General features: G+C 32.9%; 1 protein-coding gene across 2 annotated transcripts in view; it reads left to right on the top strand.

The window, feature by feature from the left end:
- The first annotated feature begins 8,086 nt into the window (after positions 1-8,086).
- Positions 8,087-19,910, top strand: part of LOC125051432 (CUGBP Elav-like family member 2) — a 222,034-nt gene continuing 210,210 nt past the window's right edge. The window contains exon 1 of one of the 2 annotated variants that reach the window (XM_047651734.1): positions 8,087-8,177. The gene's annotated coding sequence lies outside the window, so the exon portion shown is untranslated. Of the gene's footprint in view, positions 8,178-16,602; positions 16,713-19,910 lie in introns of those variants that run through there. The other variant, XM_047651736.1, reaches the window with a different exon arrangement.

The raw sequence follows: 19,910 nt of genomic DNA on the forward strand, positions 1-19,910 counted from the left end.
TTATTCATATAAAGCCGTCCTCGGCGCCGGTATCTTCATGATCAGTCACTTGTGCCATTACCGATTGCCTGGAGTGCACGACTTCAGGATTGAGAGTCGCACATTTAACAAAAAGCCACACTCCAATTAATGGTGTTAATTACAAACTAAAATATTCAAACTACTTTCGGAGTTATGCGAGGTCATTTAATCGTCCGGTAATGCGAAGATTTGTTACGAAATTCATTATCATACGTTTTTTATTATTCAAATTCTTAGCAATTAAATGTTTTGTAATTGTATCACGTACTATAATATTATTTTAGAAAGGTGGCGAAAATTCAATTATATTCGAATTCCAATTAAACGCAAATAAATCAGTATGTCTATTGTGATATTTTAAGTAAGTTTTAGCATAACAATCAGCGTACTGATATTGCAGCTTCAAGAACTTCACTTCTATGCTTATCCTAAAAGATAGCATGGAAAATGGTTATCGAAATTTGATTTTACGACAGAAAGGAACAGAAAATAAATTCAGGAAAACCCCGAGGTCATGTTAATGAGAATTCGAAAGAAAATTCCAGGTAAATTTTATTAAAACTCTAAGATTTAAGAAAATTATGGATAAAAATAATTATGAAAATGAGTTCGGCAACAGCTGGGGTTCTTAATATTGAAATGGCCGGTAAAATACCTTACATTTTATTACAAGCGACTTAATAAGGGGACGCAATGAATTCCTATAATTTCTCCTTAGTGTTTGTTAGGGTACTTGTTAGAGAGGAGCAGTTAAAGCGAAGTAAATTTCACTGCCTCTCCGTGCAATCTACTAGCAACTTATGATCGCAGAAAATATTTAGAGGTTGAGACATTATATAATTTATCGTTACTAATATGAAAGGTTTTTGTTGTTTTTATTGTAAAAGCATTAAATCGCTCAGAATGATTAGAATCCTTGGTAGTTAATTATTATATTATATTGTAGGTACATTTATATTATTATTTATTTATTGCCTTCGATTCCCCTTAGATAGACCCTTCACACTGACAATACTTTTCAGAATAGCTATAGCCACTGTCTTCCTTCGAAAAAATCTAATAAATTAGTATCAAAACATACTTTTTAGACAAGTAATCTATTGTCTACTTTTACGCAGAAAACCAAATAAGCTTCATTATGTTTCATTTTAAACTTCGGCGATAAACTACCGATAATATTTTACTTTATATATTACATATCATGAAAAGAGTTTACACAATTTCTCTAAAAAAGGTACACCTACAAAGCTTCATATCACAAAATGGCGGCGCAGCGCATTTCCATTTCGTTTTTAATTACAAAACTAAAAAAGTAACTTATCTGAACTCACCCGTATTTATCCGAACAGATGAGTATATCCAGACGTCGCAAAGTTGCTTCTTTGCAAAATTTAATCCCGGATAAAGAGTTTCATGCCGGTGTAGCCCGGGTATATCCGGGTATTCCGGATCTATTTCCTGGGTAAAATAAACCGGAGTGGTCACAGGGGGATTTCAGCTTGCAACTCGAGCCAAATTTTTCCGTACGATTTTTTGCGGTAGTTTTACATAATTTAAAACTCGTTTGTTGGCATAAATAGCACGTACCTGCGCTTCCTGTGTATTGAGATAAAATAGGTTTTTTGAGTTTTTCTCTTTCTCGCAGCAATCTCCGTATATCAGCAAGTTATTCGGTTATACTTTGTGCTGTAATCTTTTAGAAAATACGCTACTTCATTATAAATTATAATGGAATTATTTTATTACCGAAGATACGGAACTTCTTAGAAATTGTCACTTAGAAAGAAGTGCTTACACCTCTCATGGACATCTCCAACTCTAAGAAGCTTACGGATGTGTTGCCGTCCTTTAAAAGAACGAAAAGCTCATTTCTTATAAGCCTCTAAGTGGTTCGCAAATACCAAAGAAATGTTTTCAGATTTTATGAAATGCATCAAACACGTCTAGCATAAAATATCCGTTAAAATGAATATATCTAAAAATAAAACTAACACTATAATATTATTAGTGTATGCATATCACATAAATTTTCATTTAGCAAAGCGTGCCCAACGAGAAAATGTCGCGCAACGTCTAAACGAGTGAACTTATTTCCATAGAAAAACCAAAGCCACGTTTATTATGGCAATAAATTTAAAGAACATTATTTACAAAGCTTGGAAGACGTTAAAGACCATTTTCGAAAGACGCGAAGCGAGTTACAATGAATTTATGTTTTGAATGGACTTATAAGGCTGTTGGACCACAAATAGTCAGCCTTTAACATAGCGGGTGTTATGAACTTTGCGATAGATAGTATACGATACATGTGTATGTATTATTAATATTTTATGTCTATTATATGTTATTGAAATGAAACTGCTTGGCCCAATTCATGTTATAAAAAAATTCATCATACTAATTAACAATAAATGAATAAAGTCAATTCAGTTAAACAGTCAGATAAGATAGGCATAAGCAAGAAATTTTGTGTGCTGACATTTGTGGACTTTCTAGCATGATATATATATGATATGTATATATGATACACCATATTTGTAGCGTTCATCTCTTCGCTTCAAGTGCAGACAATCATGTAACCAATTTATGTTTTGAATGGACGGTAACGGCTGAGTCCGTAGTTCTAACAAACTGTTACCGCCAACTGAACTTTGATATCGAACTATTCGAGCGATTAATATACGTAGTTTATCTTCAAACTGATTTTAATTGAAACGTTTGAAAAACTATGTATGGTATTTATATAATTATATATAGTAAGCGTTAGTGACGTAGTATAATATTCGACCGCTTAATCATACAGATGAATTGTAAAAAATATAAATGCGATTATCCTCATGCGTCGATAATATCTACGTGCGTCAAATCCAGGTCTAATCTGTAGCTATTAGGACTTCTGCGATTAAAAAAAACAGATTATCTCGAGGCAATATTTAGTATGTTTTGGTGAAATCTGGTCTCAGAAAAATACATTCAAATATAAAAGACAATAAGTCAAAAGGCAAGCGACATAACATAATGCCCATGAATTGTTTAAAACAACATACAATTTAACTATTTCGTAATAAACATAGTAGAATTTTATTATAGAGAGACTGAATTTTTTTTTATAAGCCCAAAGACACTTCGCCAGTTCACAAAAAAAATGCCTAAAGAAGCGGAACGTGAATGGTGACGCATACAGATGCAATGTATTCCATATGAGGTCGTACCAGATCCTGGTAGAGCTTACGTTTTACCTCAGTGAAGTACTGCTTAGCTCTTCCCAAAATAATCACGTTTTTGGGAAGCAATATAGCTTTTGCTTCTAGGTGAATGAGAAATTGGACTTCTTTTGATATGGCAAATATTCCCAGTATACTGAAGCTAAGAGTATACTTTACGACAAAGCCGCGGGCATTAACTAGTTGTAATAAGTATTAATTCCTACACGGTTACATATTAATACAGCATAATAACAGGAGTATTAGAATAATAACCGAGCTATGCTGATCTGGCTGTTTGCCAAGAGATTCACTCAATGGTTACAAGACATCTATAGAACGGCTCGACTGCTACAGTGTTTAAATATCAAGTTCCATTCATAACTCAGACCAAGACTACACACATGTTTCAGTAGCTCTAATCTAAATATTTATCCCGAATTAAAGGTACAGGCAAGGCCTTACAGTTTTAAGATATTTTTTAGACGTACAATATATAAATATAAAACAATATAATTATGGACTTTAAATGTACCGATATTGACTGTCTTAGAAATATTAGGAAGATAACCAACTTTATTATAGCGCTATTTCTACCGACGCACACTTTGCTAAGCCGATTTTATAAGGCGCTTTTCTATTAAATAAATGAATCGTTTATTTGCAAAGAAAGTGGCACATTCTGATTGATTGATAATAATAAAACGCAAAATTAGCCATATAAAAACGGGCATGCAAATGTTGCATTAATTATCATGATGTCATAAGAACAGTTAATTATAATTATTGTAAAAACTTATGGTCTAAATACTGTCCCACGCTACGAAGGCACCTTGCCTTTAAAAATGGCATAACTTTTTTGAAAACAACGTGATGCAACATGCAGGTACCCACAGCCGTGTTGGATCCCTCGCTAGATGAGGGAAGTTTCTTTAAATGTCTTGAATAATTTTGGATACTTTTTTAATAACTTGGTACTTCCAAAATATCGATAAAAACTTTATCCACACCTACCGAATTTATATGTGCAGGCGTTATAGTTTTTAAACACTGAGTAAAAGGAAATTGTAGCAAATATTATAATAATCTATTTGTACATATATAGTATTTTGACTGTTCTCTTATGTAAGAGCACTAAATAATTAAATCATAGATTAAAAAAGTTAATGTTTAATGCGCTTTGACCCTACAATTATATACAAACTACATACCTATAAGAACTTTACAAATATATACAGACTAGACTTATCAACTTATCTTATCGATAGATTAATTGAATTATCGCTACTCATGACATTTTAAACATAAGTTGAGAACAATATTAATTAAGTATTATTATTTGTCTTTCTTGAGTAGTCAACCCTGTGATTCAGTAAGTATTAAAATCTTTGATGTTTCTTCAGTCGCTTGGCTAACCTTATTTGTAATTCTCGGTCGTAAATAAGAGGATTACAAAGATTGTTGAATAGCTACACCAGTACATAAAATAGTGCGCTATGCTATACATTATGTTTACGGTAGCTCTGCATTTCGGTGGTGAAGTGATATCTCTTGGCTCTGCGCCAGATGTGTGTCGCTTCAGCATCATTTTGTATCGCTTTTCAATACCTCGTCATTTGATATCTATTTTAATTATCGATATGTTTGCCGTAAAATCATTATTGAAACACACTCGGGATACTGAATAGTGTTTCGGTCATTAATTTCCATTTCACCGTATTTTGAGCAATTGCATTTCTTGTCATCTATTTACTCCAACTTTTACTTAAATACAAAAAACAGATTAGTAAGTGTCATAACTTACAAAATAACGATTATGCCATCCCTACCTTTCTTAACGGTAGTCAATTTGACTAGGGCACATAATATTTTCATATAAGTTGAGGGTTAGTACCAAGTTTCACACATTTGGCTGAATGCCAGCTAGCTGTCGGTCACTTTATGGAGATCACCCTCGAGAGACAGATCACTGCGGTGATATGGAGTGTGAACGGAATGCGACGGTCATTTCGACGCTTTATATTTGTTTCTTTTGTTGTTGAGTAGAAATGCTGTTTGCAATTGCAGAACTAAAATATAAAACTCCAACTGATACGGGATCATACTTCTATATTGTCATGTGATTTTTAATATCTTCTTTCCTAAACAGTGGCTACACGGTCGCAGAGATCAGCTCGTTCTGCAATAAAAAAAACTGGCAATTTTTGGCATGGCTCAGAAAGCAAAATCGTGTGGCATTATTTAGTATTATAAAATACCTGAACGGTCTAAGTGAGTTGTGCTACTTGCAATGAAGCCTTATAGAATGTTACTATGAATAGAATATCGATCTGTCCGTCCTATTCAAATGCATTCTGTGTACCTACCGTAAGGGAAATTATCAGTAATTGATAGAGATAGTAGTTTCTGTTTATTGTTTGTTTGTGACAGGAAACCGCAACTAATTAATTGATTTATTTGACAAAACAAGAAACTGTATCACATATACAGTTTTTTCCGCTTTTACAATAGGGCAAAATTCAATATCTATTATATTTTCATAAAAGAATAAACAAATTTTATTTCAATGTCACCGTCGAACAATCTAGAATTTCGCTCGAAACTCCTAAGTCGGTGGATAGAAGATCGATAAAACCCGTAAAACATACAAATGTTTACGACGGAATTGAATCGGTATTGGGCCTCGGACATCGGCCATTCGTATCAATTATTAAAACCCTTGTATCGATTTTGGTCATTTACTTCGAACTGTCCTTTACCCCATATAGGTTTAGCATACACTAAGGGCAGTCTTCAGTATTTTTTATATATTTTGTTATTGTATCATTATAAGAGATGTTAGGTTCTGTGCCTTCAGTGTGTAAACGTAACTCATCAATGAGAATGGGAATGTATGAATTTATAAAATATAGATCCCATTACAATTATCTTAGAACTGACTAAAAGGAAATTCCGTAAATTATTATAAAACTGCTCGCTTATATATACATATGGAATGGACTTCCTACATGGAAGCGCTTAGCTACAATAGTTATTCTTATTGATCTTCTCAAGTAAATTTAAGTGGTCGCCATAGCAACGAGATAAAGCAAATCGGTTTTTGAGAGTATTGCCATCTTTTTATATGAAATTGTAAATGTGTGGATCGGCGAACTATATGTGTCCACAGCCTATGTGCCGCTATTGTTCCTTAGCTAGCAGGGAAACTTCGATAATATCGTGTTTAAAGTTATTACTCTGTCTGGTCTATTATTAGTAAAACTCCACGCTACAAATTACTTGGTAGCAAAATGTTCTCTTACAATAAGGTACATTGTTATTTTAATTTAATATTTCAAGATATTTTACAGGGAAAACACGACACGTAATAGGCAAAAATAATTATAGTTTCTTTGTTTTAGTCTCTGCAGCCCAGTGGTTGAATCGGCTTCAAACTCTGACATATTGCTATAAAAATTGGGGGTTGGTCGGAAAAAGATTCCGACTTCTTCTCATTCCTATGGACATACATACAAAATAATTCATTATGATCGGTCTAGCTGTTTCGGAGGAGTTTGAGCTACAAACACTGTGACACGAGAATTTCATTATATTTGTTGTAAATAAAGATGTTTCTACGCCATGCTCTCTGAGTTCAGAAGCGAAAACATAAATAGAGATACTTAAGAAGGTTATTCACGAGTGTCTTAGGTTCATAGAAGCTGCGTTATGAAAGTTTAATAAAATATAGCGACAAGTGTGTAGTACTTTCTAGAATCTAGTAATTCTCTCAACGTCCTAGGTTTAATATAAAACTAATATTAAACCATCGCTGGCCTAGTCACCCGCCACTAGCTCGGATGTTTTATTAAGGAATGAAAGCGCTAGAAATAAATTCTGTTTATTTGATAGAAACTCTTTTCGTGTGATTTATATCTGCAGAGTTCTTTATTATCGGATGAAAGTGCGTCACCTACTTTATGGAGATGGAGATTTGTGAAGTTTGAATGTAAGTCAAACATTTTCAATAAGATTAGATCACTTGTTACAATTTATTTAACGACACTTTCGTATATTTTAAGATACTTCAGGCAAGCACTTTCATATATCGTGTGTAGCCGTTAATAACAACAGGGAAACAATATATTTAACATGGAAGGTTTTTGTAATACAATAAAGTAATAAAAATATTTCTTCCAAAAATTAGAAATTAAGGGATGGATGGTAATTTCATATAAAACACAACTTCACTGACGAATGCTGCTTTTAATCTACGTTCTTCGTAATCGCAACTGTTCGCAAGAAATAGCAATCATCGCCTAGTGAATTTAATATCGGAAAGAAAAGAGCATTGGCATTTTGTCAATTTTCTATATTATGTCCTTCGTTTTTATTTCACCTAATAATTATTTTTCCTCCAAAAATAAATATCTATTTAAAACTGAAATGTTTATGTCGACGGTCTTATCTCATTTGAATTCTACTCTACTTGCAATTCAAATACTATATTAAAATAATTTCATAATTATAAATAAAATCATTAAATGTTTTTTATCGTTGAATCCTTTAAGTTTTGAATTAATTTTTTATCAGGTTATTAGAGACGTAGAGCTGTACATTTTAAATATTTACTGAATCTGTTGAACCGTGACTTATTCTTTCATCGATAATCGAACCTTAATTGATTTTTTTATTTAGAAAAAAGTTTCGAAGCACAAGAACCATTTTATTTCGAAGTAAAGTCAGACATGCTTAAACATTATAAAAGGTAAGAATAGGAAATTCCTGAAGCTATAAAAGGCTTATTACATCGATTGATGCGACCGATGCGTCTATGTATATGAAAATAAATAGTCCTAACGTGTGACGGTCAGTTGTGAGTTACTTGCGGCATCGAGTGGTGCTTGTGTTGTGGATTACGTGCTAGTGTGTGTGTGTGTCTATGTAGTATTAAGGATTATTTTGGGAGCCGGAGTAAGTTCCTTTTTGAGTTTATTTAGCACTTAATAAAATATTTATTGAATGTCTGTTATATTATATCGAGCGATATGGTTTTATATGTATTTTAAACCTTGATTAAATTCATAAATGTCAAAAAACAATTAAATTACATTACACTAACATGTGTAATATAAAAATTAATTTACTAAAAATATAATAATTAAAATACTAAGAAGTCTATCTTAAAAGTCTTTTGTAAATAATTAGTAATATAGGAAGCTGAAACCTACTCCCTAAAAGAAATAATTGAAAATAAATGTATTGTGAAAATAATATTTTCTTGTTTACAAAAAAAACAACCCTCAACAAAAGGCAAAACAAAACAGTAGTCCCTTCAAATGACCCGTGAGTTATCAGCGTGTCTATGGGTCAACGCATTTTGCACTATTCTTATCTCTTTCCGTGATCGTGTATATCTAGTGCCGTCCCTTTCTATTGCCGTATTTACTTGCTTCTTGCAATGTATCAGTTTCCGTGTTCCTATAAGATAGTGGGAGTAGACATCAAATATTATACCGATAATTAATTCCTCACGACATTTGCTAAATGAGAAGTATCGCAGATCTATGACCTAATTAAATTAAAGAGGATGCTGATCAGTATTTTTCGTTTACGTCTAAATTCAATTTGCTAAAGGCCATCACATAATCTGTTAACAGACAACGTCATAGTTGTAAAAGTAAAGATTTACCTTAAAATGGCCAAAAAGTTGTATTGATATAACTTCGGATTGTAAATTATCAAAACGTCAAACAAGTCGCAAGTTTCTCAATCGTGATTTTGGCTTCTAAAGTTTTAATTGAAAATATTCAGAAGACATTCGCGAAACAGAGACCAAGTTTTTGACATGCTCGTCTCAGCTGATTGTTTAATCATTGAGTGACTCAACAAAAATAATGTTTAATTTTGTTTTCATAAGAAACTACTTATAGACCAGTGCCGATAATTTTTGAAACCTAAAAAAATCACAGTAGGATGAAACCCATTAGAAAAGCAGGGGAATATGATCAAAATGAAAGGAAAAATAAATTACGGTCGATCTGAGGTCGGGAAGGGGCAGGGGGGGGAGTTTTAAGGGTAAAAAACGGTTTATCTCGATTTCTGGCAAAACTAAAAGTCCTATCGAAGAAAGTTAAATGGCAAAGTTGTAGGTAATAAAAAGATCTAAAACTTTTGTATTCACACATTTTTCACATAACCTCAAAATTTATGTGAAAAATTCAAAAAACCAAGTTTTTGGTTTTTAATTTTTATCTTTTACAAAAATATTTTTTTTTTAACGAAATTTGGTGAAAACTTACCTTTCTATGTCCCAAATACGCTGTAATTTATTTGATTAAAAATATTTATTTGTTCACCTTATTTTGAATTAATATCGAAAAAACACCCTAATTTTCAATCGAAAATTCTGACGTCAAAATTTCAGCTTTTTTTAAAAAGTTGGTGTCCTTTCAGTTCGTTGAAATCTCTACTTTCCTATGGTAAAAAAATATATATATATTACCATAGTAAATCTTCTCAGAAAACGCAAAAAATCGTATGCAGTAACGCCCAGACCTGTCATCCCCTTCCTTACTTCTCTATGAAATACGAAAATTTTAGCCCATCTAAAGGCTAAATTTTTTTTTTAGGTCACTCAGGTATATATAAGTTATCTTAAAATAGTAATAAATAGGCATCTGATTATAATTTAAAGAAGATTCATAGAGAAGTAGGGAAGGGGATGACGGGTCTGGGCGTTACTGCATACGATTTTTTGCATTTTCTGAGAAGATTTACTATGGTAATATATATATATTTTTTTACCATAGGAAAGTAGAGATTTCAACGAACTGAAAGGACACCAACTTTTTAAAAAAAGCTGAAATTTTGACGTCAGAATTTCCGATTGAAAATAAGGGTGTTTTTTCGATATTAATTCAAAATAAGGTGAACAAATAAATATTTTTAATCAAATAAATTACAGCGTATTTGGGACATAGAAAGGTAAGTTTTCACCAAATTTCGTTAAAAAAAAAATATTTTTGTATAAGATAAAAATTAAAAACCAAAAACTTGGTTTTTTGAATTTTTCACATAAATTTTGAGGTTATGTGAAAAATGTGTGAATACAAAAGTTTTAGATCTTTTTATTACCTACAACTTTGCCATTTAACTTTCTTCGATAGGACTTTTAGTTTTGCCAGAAATCGAGATAAACCGTTTTTTACCCTTAAAACTCCCCCCCCTACCCCTTCCCGACCTCAGATCGACCGTAATTTATTTTTCCTTTCATTTTGATCATATTCCCCTGCTTTTCTAATGGGTTTCATCCTACTGTAATTTTTTTCACTTTTTATTTATTTTAAAGGCTATCTGCACTGGTCTATTACTAGTCGAGAAGATTATATTAACCGTTATTTTTTTATCAAAATGATAACAAAGAGAATTGAAAATTAAATATTGTAAAATGTTTCCACGGACCATTATCCAAATATACGTTGTTAAAATAAAAGCTAAAACTTCCACAAAAGAGTCCATATTCCTGAAAAACAAACTATGAAAATGTACTTCACTCACATATTCGAACAATGTACTCTTAATGCACAACAAAAATAAACGCAATCATCTGACATACAAATCACTAGCTGTGCAATCACTGAAGTGACATAGAAAACCAAACAATGCAAACTATTCGTAAACATACTAATTTCAAAAAGAATTTACTACTTGTTTTAATTATAGACGAAAGATCTAGGGAATTTAGAATTTATATATTTTGTAATCTCAATGAAGGTGGGGATGATTTTATCAATAAATATCAATTGCATGTTCTTTCAAGAAATGTACAATATCGTTACCACATTACAGAGAAACAATATATTGGAATTTCAACAATTTGCTTATTTTGCGAAAACAGAGCCATTCGAAAAAAGTTATCGCCAGTCTGGGTTGCAAGAAAATAAAATGGCGATGCGTAGGCGCGGCCTCCAAATTATAATTATTTCGGTCTTGCAATGCGAAACGCGCGGCTGCAAGATACGGAACTGTGTCGCTCACGAAATTGTTCCAGAGAATTTTTGATATGATCTAGCATTGACTGAAATAGAGGAAATCATTACTGACATAATTTCCATCGACAACGTAGAGCCGATGTGACAGTTGGCAGAATGACAGAATGGCAGAACACTTTTACCTATATTTAATATATGGGATTGATAAGTACTGACATGCGTCGGATGGCGTGGTGTGGCGTCGCGTTTTGGTAGTATGTTTCCGCCTTTATATTCTTGTATAACTCAAGTCGAATTTGTCTCTATTATGCTGAAGGACTTGTATCCAATATCCATAGTCAAGTAATAAAATGAAAAAAAAATATATATAATATTAGTGTATCGGTCGCTTTTGGGAAGATAGAGTAAATCATTAATGTCTAATATTTCTAACAACAATACATTGATAGTTTATATAGTTTTATTGTTTTAAATATATTTCGGAAAAAGACCGCCGTAAGTAGCGGTGGGCAGGCCACAGCGCGCATGGACAAGAACCGATGAACCTGCAGGCTCCTTGAATGGAGAACTCGGCAGAACAAAAGACCGCGCGATCGCCCACCTACTAGGTGGACTGACGAAATCGTCAAATAGGTTGGCTCCTTGTGGTTTCAGAGAGGCCAGGCCAGGCAGGGCAGGTTACTGGAGGAAAATAGAGGAGGCCTACGTCCAGAAATGGACCATGTAAAGAGGCTGATGAGGATGATGATGACACCAAATATAATAAGCAAAGTTTTATCATGGACATCAAATATAAGTTCTAAATTAGTTCTTGCATGGAAAATGCTTTATCTATTTAGACAGATTTCATCCTGACAGCCAAGAGCTACCCCAGAGGTTCCCGTTATTAATACAAGTAGCAACAATAAGCCGATATGAAATGTATTCCTAATCCTCTCCCTAATAGAATTCAGGAAGTTAGCGCTAACAATTTCATATGCATCACGTTGCCCGTGAAATTCGCTAAAGTACGTATTTTGGATGGCCTCCAAAACAATTAGTGTTCCTAGCACCGGCCTGTCTTATTGCGGTTACTATCGCATTCAAAACCTTATTTAGGTACATAATAATGTTCTACATCACCATTACGAGAGGCGAGATTGTTTACATGCAAGTAAATTATAAGTTTGTTTAGAGCATAACATAAAATAAGCGGGTTTTTACTGTAGGAGTTACTAGGCTTAACTTAGGACATTACAGCCATCAGTAATGTTATGCCAAGTCGAGCTTTGAGATGCATACGGTCCAAGAACAAGTGATTTCTTACAGTCACATCTGTAGTATGCCTTGAGCCTCTTGCTAAGAAGTTGTCTTGAATTCATTCTCATGCCTAACTAGACCGAGGAAGTGATTATTCATCTGTCTAAACAGCTCTTTTACGTTTTTACCAATTTGACTGTAATGCACCAATATTTTGAATTGACTTACATCCCCTAAGGTTTTTAACTCGTAATTTTGATGATATATTAGTGAAAACGATACATATTCAGAGAAATAGTCCTAAATTAAAAACAAAACAGTCAATTTTGTTTATATACCGCATAGAATTCACAGTTTGTCAACCTTAGGAACAAATAGACATGGAATTCAGTACATTGGAACAATATTCCTATTCATATAGGATGATATTAATTAGCTTGCTGATGTTCAGTGATTATACAATTCTATAGCGACACGTTCCACACATTGTTGTGATTCGATCAAACCTCAATTGACTACAGAGATAGATGAACTTTAAGATTATAATTGCATTGAATGTTACCAACATTCATAGTTAGTACATTGTCAACAACAAAACCAATGAGATTAAATGTATTAAATATCGTTTAAAAATGCTTCCTATTCAATAAATAAATAAAAAAAGTATTGAAGTATAGTTCGATCAATATCCAATCATTGTTGGTAAGCCAGTTACTTAGATACGGATGGACACACTAATGTATTGACCGATTTGAATAGTATTCACATGAAGGTCCCTTTACACTCGTGTTCCTTTTAGTTTTATTAAAAAAATTAGAGAAAAAATGATTTCCGTAGCAAATATAGGAGAATAAAATAATACGCTTAAAATACAAATAAGTTTTATATTTTTATTTATTATGTTAATATTCAAAAACTCATGAACTAAATAAATGGCATTGTGATTATCATTTGTGGGTTGAAAATAAACCTAATTTTTTATTTAATAACACAAATTATAGAATATTTACAGCATTCTTAGCCTATAAATAGAAAACTGAAACAAATTTAAAAAGTTGGTGTCTGTGGCAGGTAACCTTTAATGCTGGCAACATGTCTTCGTTGTACTGCAATACTTACTCGTTGATCGAGGAAAGCACCAGCTCTGTGGTCACCGGTACTATCTTCCAGGGGCCAATATCTTTAATTAGCGCCTGTGGACTTGAACCCAAGGGTTACTCCAAAGGGAACAACATTCTTGGAGGAAAGATATTCTTTACTTTAGCCAGTTTTTGTGTTTGCTTGAGAAAGGTGACACGGGGTTAACTTGTGCACACAAGTAGCATCCCATACCAAAGCCCGTCCCATCCTCCAAGGGATCAAAAACATCCCATATGGCCACTTGTCACATGCCTGTTGGCTCCAAAATGGCTGGAACATTGACGGAGACAAGAGAACGGCGTGGCGTGATAAACGACCTGCACTCTTTTCGTCTTACTTCAATGCCACAGGGACACTTATGGCGAGTACTTATGGACACTCCTAAGCGAAGGCTGGCAATTCGAAGCGGTTCAGGGTCTAAAAGTGCCAGTGTGTCTGGCAAAGGATAAGCATTAAGCCAATGAACGTGACTTCCCTAGACCCCAATGCCTCCAGCCTTGCGAGTTCTGTATTTGGGGTTTGACCTAATAAGTTTTGGAATTCATATTTACAACTATATTTCTTTAAACATATATAACATAAACTATGCCTTTATAAACAAGCGATTGTATATGCCCCTTTACAGTCTTCATTTATTATTACGGCATTTGATTGCGACGTTTAAGGGGTTTTCTGGGGATAGTAAATATGAGATGAAGAAAAATAAATTATTTATACATTTTTAAAAGAAGCCTTTTACATTTTCTTATAATTTTGAATTGGATTTACTTTTTGATGTATTTACATTATTTTCGTTTGATAATAAAAATAAATTAATCACATATTAAAATGTATCCTCTAAAGTGAACTACGCATGTGTGTCGAGGCTAGGCGACAAGGCTCATTAGCAGCAACTTATTAATATTAATACTTAGAGATGTGAGATTTGCGACACGAATCGGAGCTTTGCAAACAGCATTGTCTTAATAAAGAATATAAATTAATAATTCCCGAAAAATAAAGTACTAAAGACGTGGTTAAATAATTCACGAAGATTCAGATTTTTTAAATTTTGTGTAAGTATATATAAAATACATACAATATAACATTATGTAGACAGTATATACCTTTGACGGGATACAATTTTGATATTTCGCGATTCAATCATTTGCTAAAAAAATTCATGTCTCAAATATAATATCGGAATTCTAATATCCCTTCATATCAGTTTCTCATATTAAAAAGCAACGATCGACTCTAATTATGTTCATTGTTCATATTATCGTGAAGCTAAATGTTATTACAACGTTTACTGCTTTACATAAAACTGGAGTTTTTATAATCCGATTATTTATTAAAGCTGAGAAGAGATTTACAAAATGATGCGACAATTACGGATGGTCTCTTCTTTTGTATAAAACACTCACGGGAAAGATTGATTGTGTATGTTTTTGGTGGAAAATATTGTTATGGTGATATTTATTAAGAAAATACGCTATCAATCTTGCCCCGTAATCTTCTCCTTAAGTGCTTTCTCACAATATTATTTATTCATGAACAATTTGCGATGCAATCAGGTCAGTAACAGAGCTTTTACAATGTCGAAACACGATTTGACTTGATAAAATATGATTATAAAGTTTCAGAGGCATTTTTGAATTTTTATAAGGTTCTATCTCTTCCGCATAATGTTACTGTGATTTATCAATTCTCATTTCTCGCTGCGATCCATAACTATGTTGACATCATTCAAACAATGGACTTTCTTCTGATGAGACCTTATTTTAATATAAACATAAATGCTTTGAGTTATATTACATATCTAACAGTAAATCAATAAATAATTGAACAGGAGTTCCTCAAATCCGACCCTAGTTACACGTAAAAGTTTCTGATTTATTGAGTCATTAATTAAAGAAAATTTTTAAATTAATTTTTTGGCACGTTTATGAGATAAACAAAATAGGCAATTTGACAGTATGTAAAATAAAGTATTTTTTCTTCATTTATTAACACTTCGTTGGAAGTATACAGAGTTATAGTTCCATTAAAATAATTAAATAAAATCAAGAGCAACTGGCGGCCTTACCGCTTTCGATCGATTCCTACCACGCAAGCACTGTGAGAAAAAATAAATAAATTACATAAGGTGAGCGCAAGGAGTGCAAAACTACATAAGACATAATTATTTAGACAAAACTAATAGAACAAAGCAAGGCAATTAAAACATAATATGTAAACAGTCAAAGGGACGATAAAATAAATTAGTAATTGAGAGTAATCTATATAAAACATAGTTGTAGATAAAATAACTCGTAAATAATGAATAATTATATACAAAAATATATATTTTTATATGTCAGTGACATGACACAAAACGGTTACTCATTAGTCGAATTGTCGAAGACGTTTCATGCTTGTTTCATACTCATAACTCATAATCATAATACTGTCGTGGAGTTCATTATCGCCGGAGACTGATTTTAGTCGAATAATATTATTATATATTAAACATAAAAAACGTGAAGTATGTTTTCATATTTACAGACGTACATCATGGGGCCTAGTGCAACGCCATATGGCCTAGAAATGCCTTCTTCAAATTATGAACGTTTCATTTCCTTTCGTGTGTGTCAATTGACCATACAGAAAAAATGCAATTCATGCGCGGCTGGAGTTTAAACATATCAAATGGTTCTCAGTGGTAAGAATCGTACACTTGCCATAGAGGTGTTAAAATTGTTATTTAAACACACGTTTGTCACATAATAATGTATTATTTTTATCATTCATGTAGGTTTAAGTTACGGGAGTATTTTTATTATTGTGTTAGGTTTCCACAATTTTAGTTGTAGTTATAGTATATCTAGGTTACATTGTATGATAATATTATCTGAGATTTCCGTGTTTAATAAATAGTTTTGACAGAATTATACTGACCAGTAACAAAATTGATGTTTAATAAAAAAATAAATTAACTGACAGTCGTGACACGAATGGCGGAGAAATGTGACTAAAATTTTAGTATAATTTTTGTGTTGTGTGTTTTATATGTAGTCTTATTGATTTAGATTTTTTTTTATTTTGACCGAAATTTTTAGTGTTTTTTATCGCGTTTTAAGACCGTGACCGTTTTAAAAAGAATATTTTTGTACCGGTAAGTTTAACCTTTATACTTGCTCTACCAAGATTAGTAACATTAAAGGGAGTTGTTTCCCGCGTGCTTTATTTAAGTCACTTAAATTTTAATGTATAAGTTCAGATAAATGGTGATTGGTTATTGACATTTATGAAAATCTAGCTCGCTCCCCCCGCGAGATGGCAGTACAGTAGGTTAGGGGTTAGAGGAAGGAGAGAATAAATAATTATATAATGGAAGTACCAATGAAATATTAGAATCCCTTCAAATACTGGGTCAAAACTGTCCGCTCTCAGCTATTGCGCGGTGCGATGGGCTGCACGCAGCCCATGAGTCGTGGGGCTGAAGGGTGATAGCGCATTCACTATTATTTAGGGAAATAGATCATATCATCACTCACAAATGTCCGATTTTCAAATAAGTTTAAAATTCTGTAAAATTCTCAGTCGAATGCTTTCTGCTCTTGGAAAATTTCTTATGTCAATGGTTAAAAGTGCGCTGGACTGCACGCAAAAACGTATGGATGCTTTTCTTTGAAACTCTCCCGGATAAACACCCTGGCCAAATTTAAAGACCCAAATGGCTGAAACTAACTTGTTTTTTATCTGTGGAAAAGGGCGCTCTATACTTTAGATTTGTATAATTGATTGATTTTTTCGAAAATTTTCAACCTCCCCTAAAAGCACCCCACGTTTATGATAAGTTTCTACATACATCACTATTCCACAACCGTCTAATTGGAGGTTGTATAGGAAATTGGGGCCAGAGATCGCAAAAAATTTAATTTACGAGTCAATTTATGGACAAAAATTAAATTTCAGCACGATTGCGCGAGAAACGCCCAAGTTGGCATTTTGATGTTTTTAATTTCCTCTAATAACTATTCAAGGTTTTCTCCAATTTTTGTTTAAACACCTCCACTCAATCACTTACGGTTTGTCCAGGATGTTGGCGTTTTCAGAGAAAAGAGGTGGAAGGTTTCAGAATTCCCAATTTTTCCTATATCCTAACATACTAACATTTTTTGAGTATAGCGCCAGTTACTCCAAACCAGTATGAATTGACCAACATAATATGAAACATTCATAATTCGAACGCCATACTACCACCCCCTATCAAATTGCCACCAGTTCTTGCCAAATGCCGCAAATTCCATCCCTGTAGATGTCATTGTTTAGATGGGGCCGTTGAAAATTTTGTCGAATCTTCAGACCCTAGACTTACCAGAATTTGCCTCTATTCGATTTTTAAGGCTTTATATGAAATCGTCAAAAACAGCCCCCTTATCTCCTCCCCCTCGTAATAAAAGGCCATGAAACCTGGTAAATACAGTTTTGTATTATAAAAAATTAAACTAACAAATATTTAGACTCAGCTTAAGCCCTTTTACTTTCTAGCCTTTGTTTAATAAATATCCTTTTATAAATAAAAGTTAAGAGGATAAACCATTATTAGTTGCTTATTCAAGTTTCTAAATCTACATTCTGAGTTTATTTCCTTAGCTTAGAAGCCTCATTTTCTATTCACCAAAAACATTTTTACCCCATTTGAGAGTTATTACAAGCAATACCTGGGAGCGGTACGTGAACGTGTCTTACAAGAACGATATCTTTGATTTGTATTTGTCGATTAAATTTTCCCCTAACTGTTTGAAAATTATATATATCCAGTCACAACTTTAACATGTTGTTACATTTTTTATATATGTTTGATTTCACATTATTTTTTTCGTGGTTGTATCGCTTTGTTAGACGCTATTATAATTGATTTGATATGTAGCAATTTTGATTGTAATATTTTTTAGGCCCTCAAAATATCTAGTAGTGTATTATTTTGTGAGTGTTGTGTGTATGTTGTGATCTTTTTGACACCTTATACCTACGACTGACAATTGTGTGTATTACATATTTCGTCTTTTGGAGTTAAACAGTATCACAGGTAATCGAGGTAAAAAAAATTGTGTATTAACGGCCACCGAACCGTTGTTTGCGGTATATAATATAAACTAACCCCGAAGTAAAACAAAAGTCAACGAAAAAAATAACAAAACACTATTTTTAGTATTAAAATTGTAGACTTAACGTATTTTCCCACTAAGTCCCAGCTGAAAATTCCATATCTATTCAAGTAGGTTTAAGTTACTTAAGTGGGAGCTTTTTCGAGAATGCTGGCAGTAAGCGGATTATGTGCCCCGTGGGGCATTGGTACATACGGTCGCGTAGTTTGCATGTTTATTATTATATTATTCAAGATGGGATAGTTAGGTGGCATATCGTTCGCTGTCCACAAAAACAAAACATATTTGTATTCTTTATCCCGAAAAGAGAAAGCTTTATAATAAGAATTGAGTTAGATTAATTAGTTTTTTCGACATTTTAACAACGATTGGCATGTTTACGAGATGTAAATATGTAAATATGAAATATATATATATATAAAATTCTCGTGTCACAATGTTCGTTCCCATACTCCTCCGAAACGGCTCGACCGATTCTTATGAAATTTCTTATACATATTCAGTAAGTCTGAGAATCGGCTACTATCTATATTTCAAGCCCTTAAGTGATAAGGACAAACAATTTTTTTTTTCTTCAAATATTTTTGGTTTTTTTTTATGATACAACATACAAAAATACATAGAACCCTTAATTTTTATTTGTTAGTTAAGAACTTATAACTTGAACTCTGAGGTTTATATAGAGAAAAATCACAGAAAAACCTAAAAAGTTTTCATTCCGGAAAACCGGAAAAGGATGTACTAAAAAGTTAGATGAAATTCACGGGGGCAGCTAGTTGTTTTATAATAACTTGTAACTTTTAAAATTAACAATTATTTGAGTGAAATCTTGTAAGTAGTTCGACATATTTTATTTATAGTATATAGAGTCTAAAGATTCAAAAACAATTATCATGACTTGCCTAAAAGATACCAAGCGAGACCTCGTCTTTACGGTTTTGGGTTTAGAACTAGGGACAATATTATAGAAGTAATCGAACAAACCCAAAAACCATAATTAGCTAAAATCACCGTCACGCTGAAATTTTAAAAAGCGTTGATACGCGGCATTCCATTTTGAAACGATTATTTTGGTCCAAAACATACACCATATTGTTTGGAGTACCCGGCGCTATACTGCAGAAGTGATACGGGTGGAGTTTCGTATTCTGCCTCGACGTCAGATGATGACACTCAGCTGCATGTATTTATCCGAATAA

Source organism: Pieris napi, chromosome 7 (assembly GCF_905475465.1).
Source record: "Pieris napi chromosome 7, ilPieNapi1.2, whole genome shotgun sequence".
NCBI lineage: Eukaryota > Metazoa > Arthropoda > Insecta > Lepidoptera > Pieridae > Pieris > Pieris napi.